Source organism: Myotis yumanensis, unplaced genomic scaffold (assembly GCF_028538775.1).
Source record: "Myotis yumanensis isolate MYYU_CA2020_CCGP unplaced genomic scaffold, mMyoYum1.0.hap1 SCAF_6, whole genome shotgun sequence".
Taxonomy (NCBI): domain Eukaryota; kingdom Metazoa; phylum Chordata; class Mammalia; order Chiroptera; family Vespertilionidae; genus Myotis; species Myotis yumanensis.
In genome coordinates, this window is record NW_027223757.1 from 37,455,582 (window position 1) to 37,473,542 (window position 17,961).

Here is a 17,961-nt window from a genome sequence, read left to right on the forward strand (position 1 = left end):
AATCATAGCTTCAAAAGGAATATTAATCTCTTCTAGGACCTCTCTACTCAAGCTGTGGCCCGCAGACCAGCAGCATCTGCATCACATAGGAGGTTGTTAGAAATTCAGAATCTCAGGCCTCATCCCAATCTTACTGAATCAGACTTGAATCCCCAGGTGACTAGTGTACATTATAGTTTGAGAAGCACCACATTGACCACTTTAAGGATTTTGGATTTTATCCTAACAGTAATAGAGAGCCACTAAAATACTTCAGGTTAGAGATTACATTATCAGATTTTGTGATTTTTAAATGATCGCTCTTGTGCTGGAAGCAGTTGTCTCTGGGAAGGGAAGGCTTTTGGCTGGGGACACAGATGGCACTGAGGCTTTTCACTGTATGTTTTCCAAGCCTACTCTGATATGGTGGGCCCTGGCCAGCATGTGGCCTGTCCACCCTGTCCTTCCACCTCAACTCTACTCTCAGTCCTGTTCTTGAAGGATGGACATCTTGCTCTCACATCATGACTCAGTGCACACCCCACATCTAGCTACCGCTTGCCCACTTCCTGGGCCTAGAGGTGTGTCAGTGGGCTCTGTATTCCGCCAATGGGAAGACAACCCAAGCACAGATCCTGGGAGTGAGTTTAGCCCATTTGGGCAGAGACTCCCAGGGTTCAGGTACTAGTACATGGGCTGAGTGGGTATATGCCCTAGGCTCTGTGGACTCTTCACCTGTTGAAGAGATGCAGCTGGAAGAGGCCTAGAGCGGGTCCTCTAAAGTACAGGTACCCCATAGTCAGGGTCTCAGGGATGTAATGCCATTTTTACCTTCTACTTGAAAATCACTGAATGTACTTTGTCGATGTGAATATATTCCCTATATAAAATAAATAAAATGGGACATTAAATTATAACAAAATAAAATTACATTGGCTTCTGCGTGGAAATGGATAGGAGGGCTACAACAATGGAAACCCAATTGAAAGGCTATTGCACTGTTTCAGCAGTAATTGATACAATGCTTGGACTAGCATGATAGTAACAAAGATGCAGTTTCAACTAGTTTTTCATTTGTGTTTCACTGCTATGTTGTTTAGATTGTATAAACTCTATTTTTTTTTAAGAGTGTGTGGGAATTAAGCCTTCTGGTCCTGAATATTTGAAAGCATTTTTCTTTGCCTTCAGGTTTTAATATAATTCACTAGAATTTTAGGTTAAAATCATTTTCTCTCAGAACTGTGAAAACTTAATTACACTATTTTCTAGCATACAGTGTTTTATAGCGAGAAGTCTTATGATACACTGAATCTCATTCTTTTTTTAAAAATATATTTTATTGATTTTTTACAGAGAGGAAGAGAGAGGGATAGAGAGTTAGAAACATCGATGAGAGAGAAACATCAATCAGCTGCCTCCTGCACGCCTCTTGCTGGGGATGTGCTCACAACCCAGGTACATGCCCTTGACTGGAATCGAACCCGGGACCCTTCAGTCCGCAGGCTGATGCTCTATCCGCTGAGCCAAACCGGTCAGGGCTCATTCTTTTTTTTTTTTTTTTTTTTATAAAATTTGTTTTTTGTTTGTTTATTTTATCTTTCTCTGGGAGCCTTGTGGGTTTGTTGTTGTTGTTCTTCATTTTTTTAAACCTCTTGAACAGTTCAAAGAATAATACAGTCAATACCACATATTCTTCACCTAGATTCACATACTAACATTTTGCCATAATGGCTTTCTCTAATTGTTTTCTTTCCTTTTGCTGAATCTTTTGAAAGTTACAAGCACTTCATCCCTAAATACTTTACTATGTATTTCTTAAGGACACTCTGGGAGTTTAAGATGTTTTTATTTATCCTTAGAGTTTTGAAATTTTATTAGTATATGTCAGATTGTGTATCTTTCCCCATCTAACTTTTATTAATCCTTTACATTTGTGCTTGCTTCTCCTTCAGTTAGGAAACTACAGCAAAGGCTCTAGGGAGAAAGAGATGTGGATAGAAATTGTAGGTTTGTGTCTTTATATTATTAGTTTATGATATATTAAGCCAAAAATCAAGATACAGGATCTAAGACAGGATTACCTGTCGATATGAATATTAATTTGAGTGAATTAATTTAAATGCAAAACCAGGATTTCTAGAGTTTTATAACTTTACCTTTCACTATGTGTATACTAATAATTCTTTTACCCATCCTAACCATGTCTCTTTCAAAATTTAAGGGACAATTCTCATTCTTACCTACTTCAGGTTCTTACCTTACATTAGACTAAAAGGATTGGCTGTAGACTATAATTATTGATAGAATTTTGTGTTGTAGTAGATAAAAGATATTACTATATTTTAAAGGAAAAAGATTTAATTTTAAAGTTTTGTATTTTTCTGTCTTTAGTAAATGGGCAATATTCTGTGACACTGAAAATACTATTATCATTCTGTCCACAAATGTCTGAAAGATAAATGTGTGATCCAGAGCTTTTTCTACACCTGAGTACACATGTATTTTATTTTTTGGCTTGAAGCCTTATCCCTGTGAGTCACAATAATCTTGTTTTTTTTCTTTTTAAAATCTTCTTGTCACTTCATTCCATGTTTGAAGCTACTTTAGAAAGAACAACAACTCTGCTTCAGAGCTTCCTCCACATGTCTTCATAATCAACTAGAAGGAAATATGTGAGAAGCACAATTAAATGATTTTAAAAACTAAATTAGTTATATTTTAGTTTTTTAAAAGCACAGCAGATTGTTGTTTCTTTTAAAATTAAGTAATAACAAGAAACAGATCCCTGAAGATTGAATGAGTAAATGGCAGTAGGAAAGGAGAAATTAAATAACAACATTCATTCTTTTTTTTTTTTTTAAATGTGGAACGCTTCACGAATTTTCGTGTCATCCTTGCGCAGGTGCCATGCTAATCTTCTCTGTATCGTTCCCATTTTAGTATATGTGCTGCCGAAGAGAGCACAACAACATTTATTCTTGTAAAGCTGAGAAGATCATAATAACAGCAATAGGGGAAAATAATATTTTTTATAAACCTATAAGAACATCAATAATGATAATTCTCAAATATGCCTATAGTTAAAGAAAATATAACCTTATGAAAGTCAAGGTAATAGATGTGAAAATAATAGATAATCGGAAAATCCTATATAATAAAGAGGTAATATGCAAATAAACCCTCACGCCCTCATAAGATGGCTGCCTACAACCAGGCTGGCAGGGGGGTTAGTGAGGGACGACCAAACGACTGAATAAGCAGGCTACGTGGGGCGACCAGGCCGGCAGGGGGTTAGTGAGGGACGACCAAATGACTGAACAGCAGGCTGCGTGGGGCAACCAGGCCGACGGGGGAGGGGGACCGTGAGGGGCAACCAGGCTGGCAGGGGGGCAGTAGGGGGCAACCAGGCCAGCAGGGGGAGCAGTTGGGCGGCCAGGCTGGCAGAGGGGGGCAGTTGGGGGTGACCAGGCCGGCATGGGGGGAAGAGGTGACCAGGCTGGCGGGGGGTGAGGGGGGCAGTTAGGGGCGACCAGGTAGGCAGGTGAGCAATTAGTAGCCAGTGGTCCAGGATTGTGAGAGGGATGTCTGACTGCCGGTTTAGACCCGATCCCTGGGATCCAGCCTAAACTGGCAGTCGGACATCCCCTGAGGGGACCCAGATTGGAGAGGGTGCAGGCTGGGCTGAGGGGACCCCTCCCCCCCCACCGTGCATGAATTTCATGCACCAGGCCTCTAGTAGAATTATAAAGAGTTAATGAGGTATTGAATTTGGAGACTGGAGGAGGGAGATACTGAAACTAAGTGGTGTAAAATTTTAAGTGGTTGGGGTAACTATTAGGGTAAATACTCCACTTATTTCATGTGTGTTATTCAAATAACACAATTTCTTTTTTTTAATTATATTTTTATTGATTTCAGAGAGGAAGTGAGAGGGAGAGAGAGATAGAAACATCAATGATGAGAGAGGGTCATTGATCAGCTGCCTCCTGCACAACCCCTACTGGGGATCGGGCCCGCAACCCGGGCATGTGCCCTTGACCGGAATCGAACCTGGGACCCTTCAGTCCAAAGGCTGATGCTCTATCCACTGAGCCAACCCAGCTGGGGCCAAATAGCACAATTTCTTATGTGAAAAGTAACCTATATGTTGCACTTGATGAAAGAACTAAGAGAACGTTGTAACTATTTTTATGTGTGGCAGTTTGAAGATTTGTAGACGGATGTAGAAAGAGGAAAAGAAGGGGCTCTTTGTTGTTATTTTGCCTCCTTACACCATGTAGGGATCGCTGAAGTGTTATTAGTTTATTACTACACAAATTTGCCAACATTAAAGTATATTATCAGTGATGTAGACTTGTTTACACTTGCTATACTCTTTTTTCTTTTTTTTTTCTTTCTAATATTTTATATTCTCTAAGCTGGTTAAAAGAAAAAACCTGATTATAACCTATGTTTTGATTTAGTGATGAATAATAACTGGCTTTCAGATACTGCCTTTTGTTCTCAAGTACATACTGTCCTTAAATCATTTTCTATGTTGGAAATCAATTAGTACATCATGGGACAAGGTGTTGTCTATGTAGCTGAATCCATAATATATTGGGATCAAGTGACCTGTATCTCCTTTAGGTTTATTGACTTTGAGCTAACTGTAGTCATCCATAAGCTTTTATATACTTTTTTGGCTTATAATTCAAGAATATAAGGGTATAGCTATTATAGAATTTAGAATAATCATAGCCTATAGGAAAAAGGTGGAGGGGGTGGCAGAACCCTAGAAATGATCAGATACCAAGCCAAGTTAGTGACAAGGCTAAATATTGTTCGCTAAGATTCTAAGACTATTTTCATGATGATTTTAATGTCATGGATTTGAATTCTTTGGATACAGAATTATACACATGACTCAATTTTTTTTCTATTAAATTTAGTATTGATATAAGTAAAAGGCTAAAAGTTGAGGTGAAATAGAAGAAAACCTAAATATTTTAGGTTATCAAGCTATTTTTTCTCTTTAAAAGTATAACTATTTTTGGATATTGTTTTTTTATTTATTTTATTTTTAAAAAATATATTTTATTGATTTTTTTACAGAGAGGAAGGGAGAGGGATAGAGTTAGAAACATCGATGAGAGAGAAACATTGATTAGTTGCCTCCTGCACACCCCCTACTGGGGATGTGCCTGCAACCAAGGTACATGCCCTTGACTGGAATCGAACTTGGTACCCTTCAGTCCGACTCTCTATCTACTGAGCCAAAACGGTTAGGGCTGTTTTTTTTTTTTCCTTTTAATCCTCATCCAAGGATATTTTTTTCCATTGATTTTTTATTTTTTTAAGAGAGAATAGAAGGGAAGCCGTAAAACAGCGGTTCTTAACCTGTGGGTCGCGACCCCTTTGGGGGTAGAATGACCCTTTCACTGGGGTCACCTAAGACCATCAGAAAACACATATATAATTAGTATTGTTTTTGTGATTAATCACTATGCTTTAATTATGTTCAATTTGTAACAATGAAATTGGGGGTCACCACAACATGAGGAACTGTATTAAAGGGTCGCAGCATTAGGAAGGTTGAGAACCACTGGCGTAAAGGAAGAGAAAGAAACATCGACACGAGAGACACATTGATTGGTTGCCTCCTGTACACGCCCTGACCAGGGCCGGAGATTTAACCACAACCAAAGTACATGCCCTTGACTGTGAATTGAACCTGAGACCATTCGGTTCTCGGGCCAATGCTCTAACCACTGTGCAAACCTGTTAAGGCTCAGATATTTTTAGATACCAAGTGACTTGTGAAGTCCCTCCTTCCCCAAATTAAAATGCTTTATTAACTTCACAATATGCAATGATTATCTTTTTATACAAATGGTAAAACTCCTCTGCTGAGGAATTTATAAATTGGGTGGCAAAATAATCAGATTAGAAGATGTAACATAAGACACACGTGATACAAAATATCAAACGGTTAAATCAGCCCTGCCGGTGTTGCTCAGTGGTTGAGCATCCACCCATGAACCAGGATGGCATGGTTCTATTTCTGGTCAGGGCAAGTGCCCAGGTCGTGGGCTCGATCCCCAGTAGGGGGCATACAGGAGGCAGCTAACCAATGATTCTTTCTCATCATTGATGTTTCTGTCTGTCTCTTCCTCTCTCTCCCTCTCTGAAATCAATAAAAAATATATATATTTAAAAATTTAAAATGTTACTAGTAAATGAGTAAAGGTACACCAGCAGTGGGAAAACAGCAGTGGTTGCAGTAATCTCAGAGGAGACCTCAGAAATCAAGTATTTAGACAAATATCATGATAGTGGGTTCCTCAGCAGTAGTACCCTAAACTTTCTCTTGATTGCTCTCATCTTTTTCATGAATATTTTCTCATCATGTTCATCCCCTCCAACCTGTCATGTCATTATCTGGCCACTGGGGAATTTGGGTAAACAGACTCTTTAAAAGGTTACTCCTGGGCCTATCTTCTCTATCACTACACACACACACACACACACACACACACACACACACACGTACGTGTGTATGTGTATTAGAGCATTCACCTGACTAACAGACATACTCCTGCCTCCTTCTTCAGGCCCACCCAACCCCTGTAGGATGGCTGGGAACTGGGACTCAAGCAGGGAAGTAACCAAGAACCCAAGGGCTGCTTCATTCTGCAGAAAGGTTTTATTGCTCATTCATTTGGTACAATTTCAGACATTCTCCCTGAGATCAACTGTGAAGTACATTTCAGACCTTTCAGGTGAAGGGATCTCTAGCAATTGTATATTCACCTTCATGTTTAAATTTATGTTATAAAATTGCTATTTTGGGTCTCTCTCACACACACATATACACATACAACTTTAAAACTTTTATATATAATTTCCGTGGTATTTTGGTTAAGGACAAAATTGTATACATGGCCTCCCACAATTTATCATTTACACTAGGACAGTATGAGACAACGCTGATTATGCCAGTTCAACAGGAATAAACCAGGATGAATAGTCACCTTCCTTATAAGGTCCCACATGGTCTATCTGGCTTCTGCTTACCTCTGTAGCCTTGTCTTGCAATGTATTCTTTCTTGCTCAGTATGGCCCAGAGTCACAGGCCATCCACAGCTCCTTTTTCAAGTGCCCTGTGCTTCTGAGTGCTTAATCTTACTAGAAAGCCTTTTTACATGTCTTTCCCTTCTCTTGGACAGAGCTTTTCCTCTCTCTTTTTTGCCTAGTAAACTCCTGCTCTTTCAGATCTTAGGTGTAACTTCCTCAGGTAAGCCTTCTCAGACTTTCTTGGCTAGATCTTTTCTTTCTTATTATTCCTCAGAGCTCCATACTTTATCACATTTAGATCATTCTTGGATTAATGTCTCTCTTCTAGAGTGAGGCTTCATGTAGGTAGAGGACATGCCAGGTTTTCTTATCATTTATTTCTCTATCATTCAATAGGTACATAGTAAAAGCTAAGTATTTGGTAGATTAATTTATAAGCTGAAGATAAAGATCTAGTTTACTGCATAACCCAAATATATATGTAAAGTCAATTCTTATATGTCCCATTTAATTTTTGATTAGAATAATACATTTATACTTACAATTGAAAGTGTTTAAAATTTTAGAAATTTTATTTTTACATTATACAATAATAAAAGGTTCCAAGACAGTAAATTTATTGAAAACATTTTTTGTCAAGGTTGTGTTTTCCTTATATAACATGCCTTTCAATTATTTAGGTTTTATCTGTGGACTCGGGTGTGGTTCACAAGTCTCTATATTAGTTAGCTCATTATTCTTTCTTCCTACGGGAACTTTAAATTAGAAAAAACTTATTGTTGCCTTCATTTTAGATTATGCACATTTTAAAATCAGATAGATACATCTGAGTTGTAATATGTATTTCTAATAGTTGAATGCATTTTTAAGGAAAATGCTAACTTTCTGTTACAGCAATTTTAATCACAAGTTAAATCAAGGCTTAGATGCATTTATTGAATTAATCATTTAAATTCATTTGATTTAAAGTCAGCCTATCCCAATAGAAAGATTGAGAGGGGAAGTTAGAGTAGTTTGTATTTTCCCTCTGGAGATATTGAAAGGCATAAATTTAACAAAGACGGACAGGAAAAACATGTGATTATTTCTGATTTTCTTGGTCACTTGTCTTGGTGAGAATATTGCTACCTTCCAGTAACAAATTTTCTGAGGCTTAGGAGTGGCTCCATGACACAATCAGTTCTGATCGAATTTAATCATAATTTAAGTAAGATTAAATTATTCTATATAGTTAGAGTAGAGCATCTACAGATGCTGTGCTAATTATAGTCATTAATGGCCTACTTTTTCTGACCTAAAAAGGTAAATGAAGAAGGGAATTGTCTTTGCCTTTGAGGAATTTTCCCTCTAAAAGAGTTTAGTTCACTGTCAGTGCTATTTATTTTCACATGATACTTTTCTAGAATCTTTGTATAACTCCATAGTACTGAACTAATCCATAGAAAAGGCAGACTGTGTCTTCTCCCATAGGAAAGAAGACTTGGGAGGTCAAAGCTCTCTCCAATTAGAAATTATAAAGTTTTATAAACAGGCTCTTTCAATAAAAGAGCTTAGACATAGATGGGATCTATGGATCAGGAATGTTCACATGAAACATTAGTTTAAAAACACTATTACAACATTTCATATAATAACGTCTCTTAAAAATATCCTTTTAAATGTTTTAGAATATATTTCAGGAAAAAATCTTCAATAAATTATCCTTTGTTAATGTTATACTTAATGATGTGCTTTTTCTACAGATTCAGTGATGTGTACTCTTTAATATAAATGTATATGCATGTTGTTATTATAGTTTATTATTGCACAGTGCTTAACAGAGGCCTAGCTTTGGTGCTTTCAGGCTGAGAACTAAAGGGGTGGTTTGATCAAAGTAGGTCAGAGAGTACCATGGGGTAGCAAGGGGAAGTCCCTGAGCTTACTCACATTGTCTTGCCTCTGGTGGAGTTCACTTTCATTGTTATGGTCTAGGCCTGTCTTCCTGTGAATGGAAGAAATACTTACATTGCAGAAAAGTCTCAGGAATATTATCATAAGTAACTTTTTAGAATAATAAGTTATTGTCTGTTATTGGGAGGGTTGGTAGGGCAGTAAAGGAGAGAATAAAAATTAGAAATGAATTTATTCCTAAATTCCACAGAATCAAAAGCAAAAATATGCATAAAAGAGATAGCTTCTCTAAGTATAACATAAGAAGTGCTGTGTAGGTCTCTGTGAGATGGGAACTAGTGTTTTAAATTTTGCCTGCTTTTTTATATGCATAGCTGTTATGGAATTGACCATGTTTTAGAATCAAGGAGCTGTTCCAGGTTTATCAATCCATGTCATATTAGTTCTGAACATATGCAATTGATTAAACGTTATAAGCAAATCTACTTACTGATCATTGCAATAGGACCTATCACATTTCTATGAAACACCATTTTGTGCCTGTTTGACTATGTATGATTAAGCTGCTATTAGAATCTAGGAGTATACTTCAACGGGCTTTAAAGATCCTAGAATGTTTTTTACATCTCAGAGTTAAAGTGAAATTTTCTTAAAATAAAATTTTAAGAAATGGCTTCTTTGGATTGGTTAAATGTTAAGAAATTTATATATAATTTGTATACATTTTGAAAAACTCTATTGGTATTTCCTCCAATATAGTATTCCTGGTTTCTTGGACCATGTTATCTCTTAGAGCAGAGGTTTATTTTTCTGGCTAAATGTCCTTTTACTTATTCTTCCCACCCCACCCCACCCACCCTTTTCTAAGGGCAAGAGATCCGTGAGAACACTAAGCCTTTTAGAGCTCAAGAGTTGCTGAAGTTATTTTCTATTCTTATATTTGCCAGGAATTGCTGACAACTTAAAAGCTATCATATGAGTGAATACCAGTTGCCTAGATTGTTTGATGATTTTGGACAAGCGTGGATCAGGATTTCCTGTAATTTTTCTTCCTCTTCTGGGGTCGTGTTGTCTCTATCTCTGAGCAATTGTACACTTAGAATGAAAAAAAAAAAAAGACAAAGCAAGGTCACTGGATCTAAATTGCTTTTACTTCTGTGCCAAATGAAACTTTCCTTCTGTTATGTGTTACAGTTTTGGCATCTTTTGGCATCTAGAGAGAGATTTGCAGTTAGGAGAGGGAATGTGGGGTTTTTAGGAGAGATTTTTCTGAGCTGAAGCCTCCCTTTTTCTGTACTTCAATTAGGGTAGAGACAGCCAGTTCCTGCTCTTTGGCTAAAATGTGTTCCTAGAATCCATGATAAAGCAGAGTATCATAAAAGAAGTCCATTTTTTTATGGGTTATATAATCCAGCAGTTTAGAAATTCATTCCTGAATTCTCTGTTTTGGGGTGTAGCCAAATGGATTTTTAAAAAAGATATGTCAGAGGGAGACATATTTTAAGAAGTAGGCATTCTACTGAAGGAATTGTAGTTGGCCAGCTGAATGAAGGGGATAATCCTAGCCATTGCCTTTAAATAGCAGGAGTGCCTGCAGGACAGCTTGGGTATTTTTTTTCTGAGTCAGGAAATGAACAGCTGGGTTCCAGAAGATAAGAGAAGTACTTGTGAACAGAGCCAGATCTTTAAATAAAAGGAGCCTCTCTTTAGGAACTGTAATTGGGTTTAGGGAATTGTTGCGTATGTCAGTTAGGAGTGTGTTTGGCTGCAAATAAAACTTCACTGTGTGACTTAAACAAACAGAGGTCTCCCTCCATAAGAAACCTTATTTTCAGTAGTCCAGAGGTGATACTGATGCTCAAGTTTACTAATAATGACCCTTTACCATCCTTAGAATGTGATCCTCATTCTCAAGGTCACCAAATGGCTCTTAACTTTCAGGCATCATTGTATTTGTTATCTTTCGCTGTATGACAAATTACCTCCAAAACATATTAGCTAAAAACAAACATTATCTCACACAATTTCTGAGGGTTGAGAAATAAGAGTGGTTTAGTTGGGATGTTCTAACTCAGATTCTCTCATGAGGTTCAGTTAAGATGATTTCACTCATATGTGGAATCAAATGAACAAAATGAACTAACAGGCAACATAGTTACAGCTTCATAGAGAGCAGGCTAACAGATGTCGGGGGAAGGGAGGCCTAGGTAGTGAGGGTAGAAGGATTGAGCCAAAAATAAAATTTAAAAAAAGAGAGAAACTCACAGACACGGACAACAGTGTGGTATTGCCAGGAGGAGGGAGGAGGTGGAGGGTATAGGGATAAATGTTGATGAATGGAGATTTGACTTGGGATGGTGAACACACAATATAGTGTACAGATGATGTGTAGTAGAATTGTGCATCTGAAGCCTGTATAATTTTATTAACCAGTGTCACCCCAATAAATTCAATAATAAAAAAATATAATAGCTGGCGCTATCATCCAATAAAGGCTTGTCTGAGCTGGAGGTCTGCTTTCAAGCTTACGTGACCATTAGCAGGAGGCTTCAGTTCCTTACCACATGGGGGTGCTCATGACAGCAGTGAGCTTTCCCCAAGGCAAATGGTCCAGAAGGGGGCCATCAGGGAGTAGTCTTTTATAACCAAATCTTGGAAGTGAGATATCATCATTTCTTCACATATTGCTCACACACCCTGATACAATATGGGAAGGGACTACGCAAATAACAGGAAGCAGGGTTCACTGGAGCCATCTTGGAGGCTGCCTACTATACATCACAAATGTGTTTCAGTCAGTAAGAAGGAAAGAAAAGAAAAGGTGATAACAGAATTCTGTTTGTGTCTCATTGGCCAGAACTGTGTAATGTGGCCTCTCAAAGGAGGCTCAGAAATTAAGTGTTTAGCTTTTATAGCCTCTGTCACAGAGACAGGCAGGGAAGAGAGGTGTGGGAAATGGAGTTTGTCTGTCCCAGTGTCCACTGTCTGCCACTACTGATATGGGAATTTTGGACTGGAACCTACGGTGTTCCCCTGGGCAGAATTGTTTTTCCCCAGGCTCTTTGTCCATCGGAGTCAAAGAATGAAACCACAGAAGGATGATGGTATAGCAAAGGTGGAAATTTATTGAAGAACAAGTACAGACTCCCACGTGGGGAGGGGGAAAGAGTCCTACTGAACCCCTTTTCCCTATGGTTTATAAAGGCTACAGATTTTTGTGCCTTGATATCCCCTCTGATTGGTCACTATCCCCTTCTGGTTTGCTTACTATCGCAACTCCTGAGCTCAAAGGTCGAACCTCACATGGGACATGTGAGGCTCTCCTCCCCCATTGTTCTCCTATTCCTTCTGGGCTTTCTTCCTCCTTCTTTAGTTTGTAAATATAGACCTTTTGCTGCCCCCAGTTCCTTTATCTTATGGAAATGTAACTTCTGCCTCTCCCAACTCCCTTGTATTATGGAAATGTAACCTTTTGCAGCTATGCAGCCTGTGCTTTTCCCATGGACCCCTTTAATTTAAAAAATTCCCTAAATCTTCCTATTTCACCCCTAAAAACTCCTATTTCACTACCATCGCGTTTGATGACTGTAACTAATTTTAATTTGCCTGTATTGCCTATCCTTGGAGTAACAATTAGCTTTCTGGGAAGAGATTTTTTTTTTTATCTTCTCCAAAGATAAATTCAATTTTTTGTTGTTGTTGTTTAAAGTATTACAAATAGTAGTATATATGTTTCCTTTTTTCCCCATTGACCTCCCGTTGGCCTCCCCTACCCCCCGGCACATGCCCTCACCCCCCACCCCCCAGTGTCTTGTGTCCATTGGTTATGCTTATATATATGCATACAAGTCCTTTAGTTGATCTCTGGGAAGAGATTTAATTAATAAAAATGTGAATAAGAGGAGCCCTAAAATTTTTTAAAAATTTAATTGAGGTATAATTGACATTCAATATTATACAACCCTATTAGTTTCTGTTATGCAACATAATGATTCAAAATCTCTATATATAAAAGCCTAAGCAACTGAACGACCGGAACGACCGGTTGACCAGTTGCTATAGTGCATACTGACCACCACGGGGCAGACACTCAATGCAGGAGCGCTCCCTGGTGGTCAGTGCGCTCCCACAGCCAACCTCCCATGGCCAGCCAACCTCCCCTGGTCCCTCCCTCCGTCTGGCAGGCCCTGTCCAGCAGGCCCCGGCTGGCAGGCCGAATCTAGCTGCTGGCAGCCAGCAGCCGGCAGGCCCGGCAGCCTTGCCCTGATCGGTACTGGGCGAGACAGCCCCGATAGGCCCCGATCACCAGCCAGGCCTAGGGACCCCACCCATGCACAAATTTCTCAAGTTTGTATATATTGCAAAATGATCACTACAGTAAATCTAGTTAATACCTATCACCATTATAGTTAATAGAATTTAAAAAAAAATTAAATATAGTGATTCTTCTAGTTGTTACAGAAATAAAGCTCTTATCTGGTGGCTAGCTCTTATCTGAAGGGTGGGGGCTGGTTGGCCTGCCCTGATGGGGGCCCCGGATCCAGGTGGGGGGTCCCCACTGGGGGGCAGGGCTGGTCTGGGCGAGGAGCCGCGGGTGGTTTGCAGGCCGGCCACACCCCTGATCGGGGTGGGGGTCCCCTCTGGGGGCTGGGCTGGCCTGGGTGAGGGGCCGCCGTGTTCTGGTCTCTGGTTGTTCCACCTTTTCGGTTGCTGGGCTTTTATTATATAGGATTACTTTTAGCTTTGTAAGAAACTAATAAACTGTTTTCCAAAGTGGCTATATCATTTTGCTTTCCCACCAGCAATGACTGGGAATTTCTATTGTTCCACATCCTCACCAGTGTTTGGTATTATCACTTTTTAAAATGTTAGTTGTTCTAATAGATATATAATGCTATCTCATTATTTAAATTTGCAATTCCTTGATGACAAATGATGAGCATTTTTTTACATGCTTTTTGCCATCTCTTTATCTTCTTCAGTAAGTGTATATTTAGGTCTTTTGTCCACTTTTTAATTTGGTTGTTTTATTGTTGGGTTTTAAGAATTTTTTAAAATACATATTTTAGATAAAAGTTTTTTTTATCAACTACAGTCATGCATCACTTAATGACAGGGATACGTTCTGAGAAATGTTATCATTAGGCAGTTTCATCATTTTTCAGACATCATAGAGTGCACTTACACAAACCTAGCTGGTATAGCCTACCACACACCTGCGCTATATGGTATAGGCTATTGCTCCTAGGCTGCAAACCTGTATAACATGTTACTGTACTGAATACTGCAGGCAATTGTAACACAATGGCAAATATTTGAAATATATACATAGAAATATATCTAAACCTAGAAAGGTACAATAAAAATATTGTAAAAAATAAGTATAAGTAAAAATAAGTTTAAAAATATGGCACACCTATATAGGACACTTAACCATGAGTGGAGCTTGCAGGACTGGAAGCTGCTCTGGGTGAGTCATTGAGTGAGTGGTGAGTGAATGTGCAGGCCTAGGACATCACTGTACTCTCTTGTAGATTTGTAAACACTGTCGCACAAGCCTCCCCACCTGCTTCCTTCCGGCAGGGTCAGAAATAAAACATCGAAGCTGTCAATGTTGCTCCATGAACAGGGATGTGGGCTGGATTGATGGGAAGAGAAACTGGCTGAGTTAGGCAAAGATTGCCATAATAGTGACTGTCAGGAGAGAGTGAGAGGTTGACTGAGGATCAGTAAGAATGAGAAATCAAGATGGAGGGATAAAGGAACATAAGGATTGTCATGGCAATGTGGTTTGGACTATTGCATGTTGGAATAGTGGTCAGGTAAGGAACTTTGTGGTTGGTATTCAATAAAAAAAAAAAAGAGGCTGTTTTAACATGGAGAGGGTGCAGAACTGAGGACTCAATATTTTGACTTTGGAAATTTGTTTTTGGTTCCATTGCCCCTATCTGGCACAAAGGTCTCTCTCTGGCATTGAATTAATGGAAGAAAGAAAACTTACTTACGATTTATATCAGTACAGCCTGAAAATATTTCCAAAGTACAGGGACAGGCTGGCTCCACACTACCACAGAGAGCTTTTACTAAAGTGGCTGTGGTACTTAATACTTTTAAGGTTGCTGCTGTGGACCTGTGTCCTTGTACAGGGTCTTGAGTCCTCAACAAATAATTTACAACAATGTTCTCTGAAGACCATCAAGTTAGATCTGGAAGGGCTGTAGAGCTGAATATATAGCAGTGGGGAACAGGCTCCAAATGTGCTGAAACAGGTCAGTGGCTGACTGATTGGGATGTAATCTGTGCACTCTTATGTTGAGGTGCTGTGAGTGAGAGAGAATCTATTGCCAATCCCCAGGTATGTATATTGCTCCCATCAGAGAAAAATTTCCATTTCTTGTAGGAAGTTCAGCTCCATTATAATCTTATGGAATTACCATCATATATGTGTGGTCCATCATTGACCAAAACAACGTTATGCAGCACATGATTGTATGTGTTTTGCAAATATTTTCCCCCATTCTGTGGCTCGTCTTATCATTCTTTTAAGGGTATCTTTTGCAAAACAGAAGGTTTTAATCTTAAAGTACAACATCAGTTTACTCTTTAATGGATCATGCTTTTGATGTTGTTACATTTAGGTCTATGATCCCTTTTGAGTTAATGTTGTGAAAGTTATTATTAGGTCTGTGTCCAAGTTCTTCCTTTTGGTGTTCTTTTTTTTTTTTATATGGATGTCTAATTGTTCCAGCATCATTTGTTGAAAATGTTATCCTTTCCTTGTTGAATAATTACCTTTGCTCCTTTGCTAATGTTCAATTGATTATTTGTATGTGTCTATTTCTGGGTTCTGTACTATTTTCCGTTGATATGTGTCTATTCTTTCACTAATACCATGCTCTCTTTATTAGTGTAGGTTTATAGTTAGTCTTGAAATCAGGTAATGTGACTGTTCTTCAGTATTACATTGGCTATTCTAGGCCTTTTGTCTTTTCATATAAACTTTAAAACCAGTTTGTTGATATCTATAAAATAGCTTGCCAGGATTTGGAATTGCATTGAACCTATTGATTAAGATGGGAAGAAACTGACATGTTAACAGTTGAATTTTCTAACCCATGAACATGGAATATTTCTCTCTGTTTACTTAGATTTTTTATTTCTTTCATCAGAGTTTTATAGTTTTAGGCATATAGATCCTGTCATATTTTGTTATATTTATAACTAAGTATTTTTTTTTGTGCTACTAATTTTTTAATTTCAAATTTTAATAGTTTATTGTTGGCATATAAGAAAACAATACACTTATCTATATTAATTTTGTATCCTGGGTTTTTTTTTGTAAATTCCTTGGGATTTTCTGTATAGACGATCATGTCATCTACAAATAAGAAGTTTTATTTTTTCCTTTCTGATCTGTATGCCTTTTATTTCCTTTTTCAAATGTTATTGTACTGACTAGAACTCCCTATACTATCTTTGACTAAGAGTAGTGAGAGTAGACATCCTTGTTTTATTTCCAATCTTAGGGGGGAAAGCATTCAGTCATTCACCACTAAGTATAAAATCTATAGGTTTTTTTGTAGACTCTCTTTATTAAGTTGAAGAAACTTGCCTCTGTTCCTAATTTTCTGAAAGTTTTCTTTAAATCATGATTCAGGGTTGAATTTACTCATACTTTTTATATCTATTGACATGATTATATGATTTTTCTTCTTTAGCCTAATAATATGGTAGGTATACTATTTGATTTTCAAATATTGATCCAGCCATACTACATTCCTGAAATAATCCCACTAAGTCATGGTGTATAATGCTTTTAAAATATTACTGGATTTTATTTGCTTAAGGAATTTTGCATCCATATTCATGAGGGTTGTACTTTTTCTTTTCTTTTGTACTGGCTTTGTTTGGTTTTGGTATTTAATACTTGCTTTATAAAATGAATTGGGAAGTGCTCCCTCCTCTTTAATTTCTGGAAGAGACTGTAAAATTGGTGTTAATTTTCTTTAAATGTTTAGTATAATTATCCAATGAAAGCATTTGGACTTGGAAATGTCTTTTTTGGGAGTTAAAAAAAAAATCACAGTCAATTTTCTTAATAGTTTTAGGACTGTTCAGGTGGTCTATTTCATAGTAGGAGTTGTGATGAGAATTTATTCATTTCATCTAAGTTGTCAAATTTATGAGCATAGGTTGTTTATAGTATTTCCTTATTATCTTTTGGTCTCTGCAGATTCTTTAACCTTAATCCTCATCTATTTCATTTCTGATATTGGTAATTTGTGTCTTCCCTATTTTTTTCTTTGTTGGTCTTGCTAGACTCTAGCAGATAGAGGTTTTTTAATGTGTGTGTGTGTGTGTGGTTTTTTTCTTTTCAAAGAACCAGCACTTAGTTTCAGTGCTTTTTTTCTATGGTTATTCTGTTTTCAATTTCATTGAATTTTGCTTTTATTTTTATTCCTTTCCTTCTGCTTGCTTCTCAGTTTATATTTCTTTTCATTGCCTAGGTTCTTGAGGGTAGGAACTTAAGTTGTTTTTGTTCTTTTTTATTTCTTCTTTCTTAATGTACTAGAGGCCTGGTGCATGAAATTCGTGCGCTCGGGGTCACGCAGCCTGGCCTGCGCCCTCTTGCAGTCCAGGAGCCCTCGGGGGATGTCTAATTGCTGGCTTAGGCCCACTCCCCGTGGGAAGCGGGCCTAAGGTGGCAGTCAGACATCCTTAGCGCTGCCATGGAGGCGGAAGAGGCTCCCACCACCGCTGCTGCGCTCACCACCTGTGAGCCCAGCTTCTGGCTGAGCAGCATTCCCCCTGTGGGAGTGCACTGACCACCAGTGGGCAGCTCCTGCGTTGAGCGTCTGCCCATGGTGGTCAGTGTACATCACAGTGACTGGTCGTTCCGCTGTTCAGTTGATTTGCATATTAGCCTTTTATTATATGGGATGGGCTATGTTGAAAGGTCCGATTCTCTATTAGACCTCCTCCAGTACCACCCAAGTAGGGAAGGAGGGATGCTCATTGCTTCTGGTGTGAGTGGAT

The 17,961-nt window shown here is 38.3% G+C and overlaps 1 protein-coding gene and 1 non-coding gene across 3 annotated transcripts in view; one reads left to right on the top strand and one right to left on the bottom strand.

The window, feature by feature from the left end:
• Positions 1 to 17,961, top strand: part of SESN1 (sestrin 1) — a 125,781-nt gene that overhangs the window by 27,594 nt on the left and 80,226 nt on the right. The gene's annotated exons all lie outside the window — the stretch shown is intronic.
• Positions 2,837 to 2,943, bottom strand: LOC139013431 (U6 spliceosomal RNA). Its single transcript, XR_011472064.1, has one exon. It is a non-coding gene; the product is annotated as a U6 spliceosomal RNA (small nuclear RNA).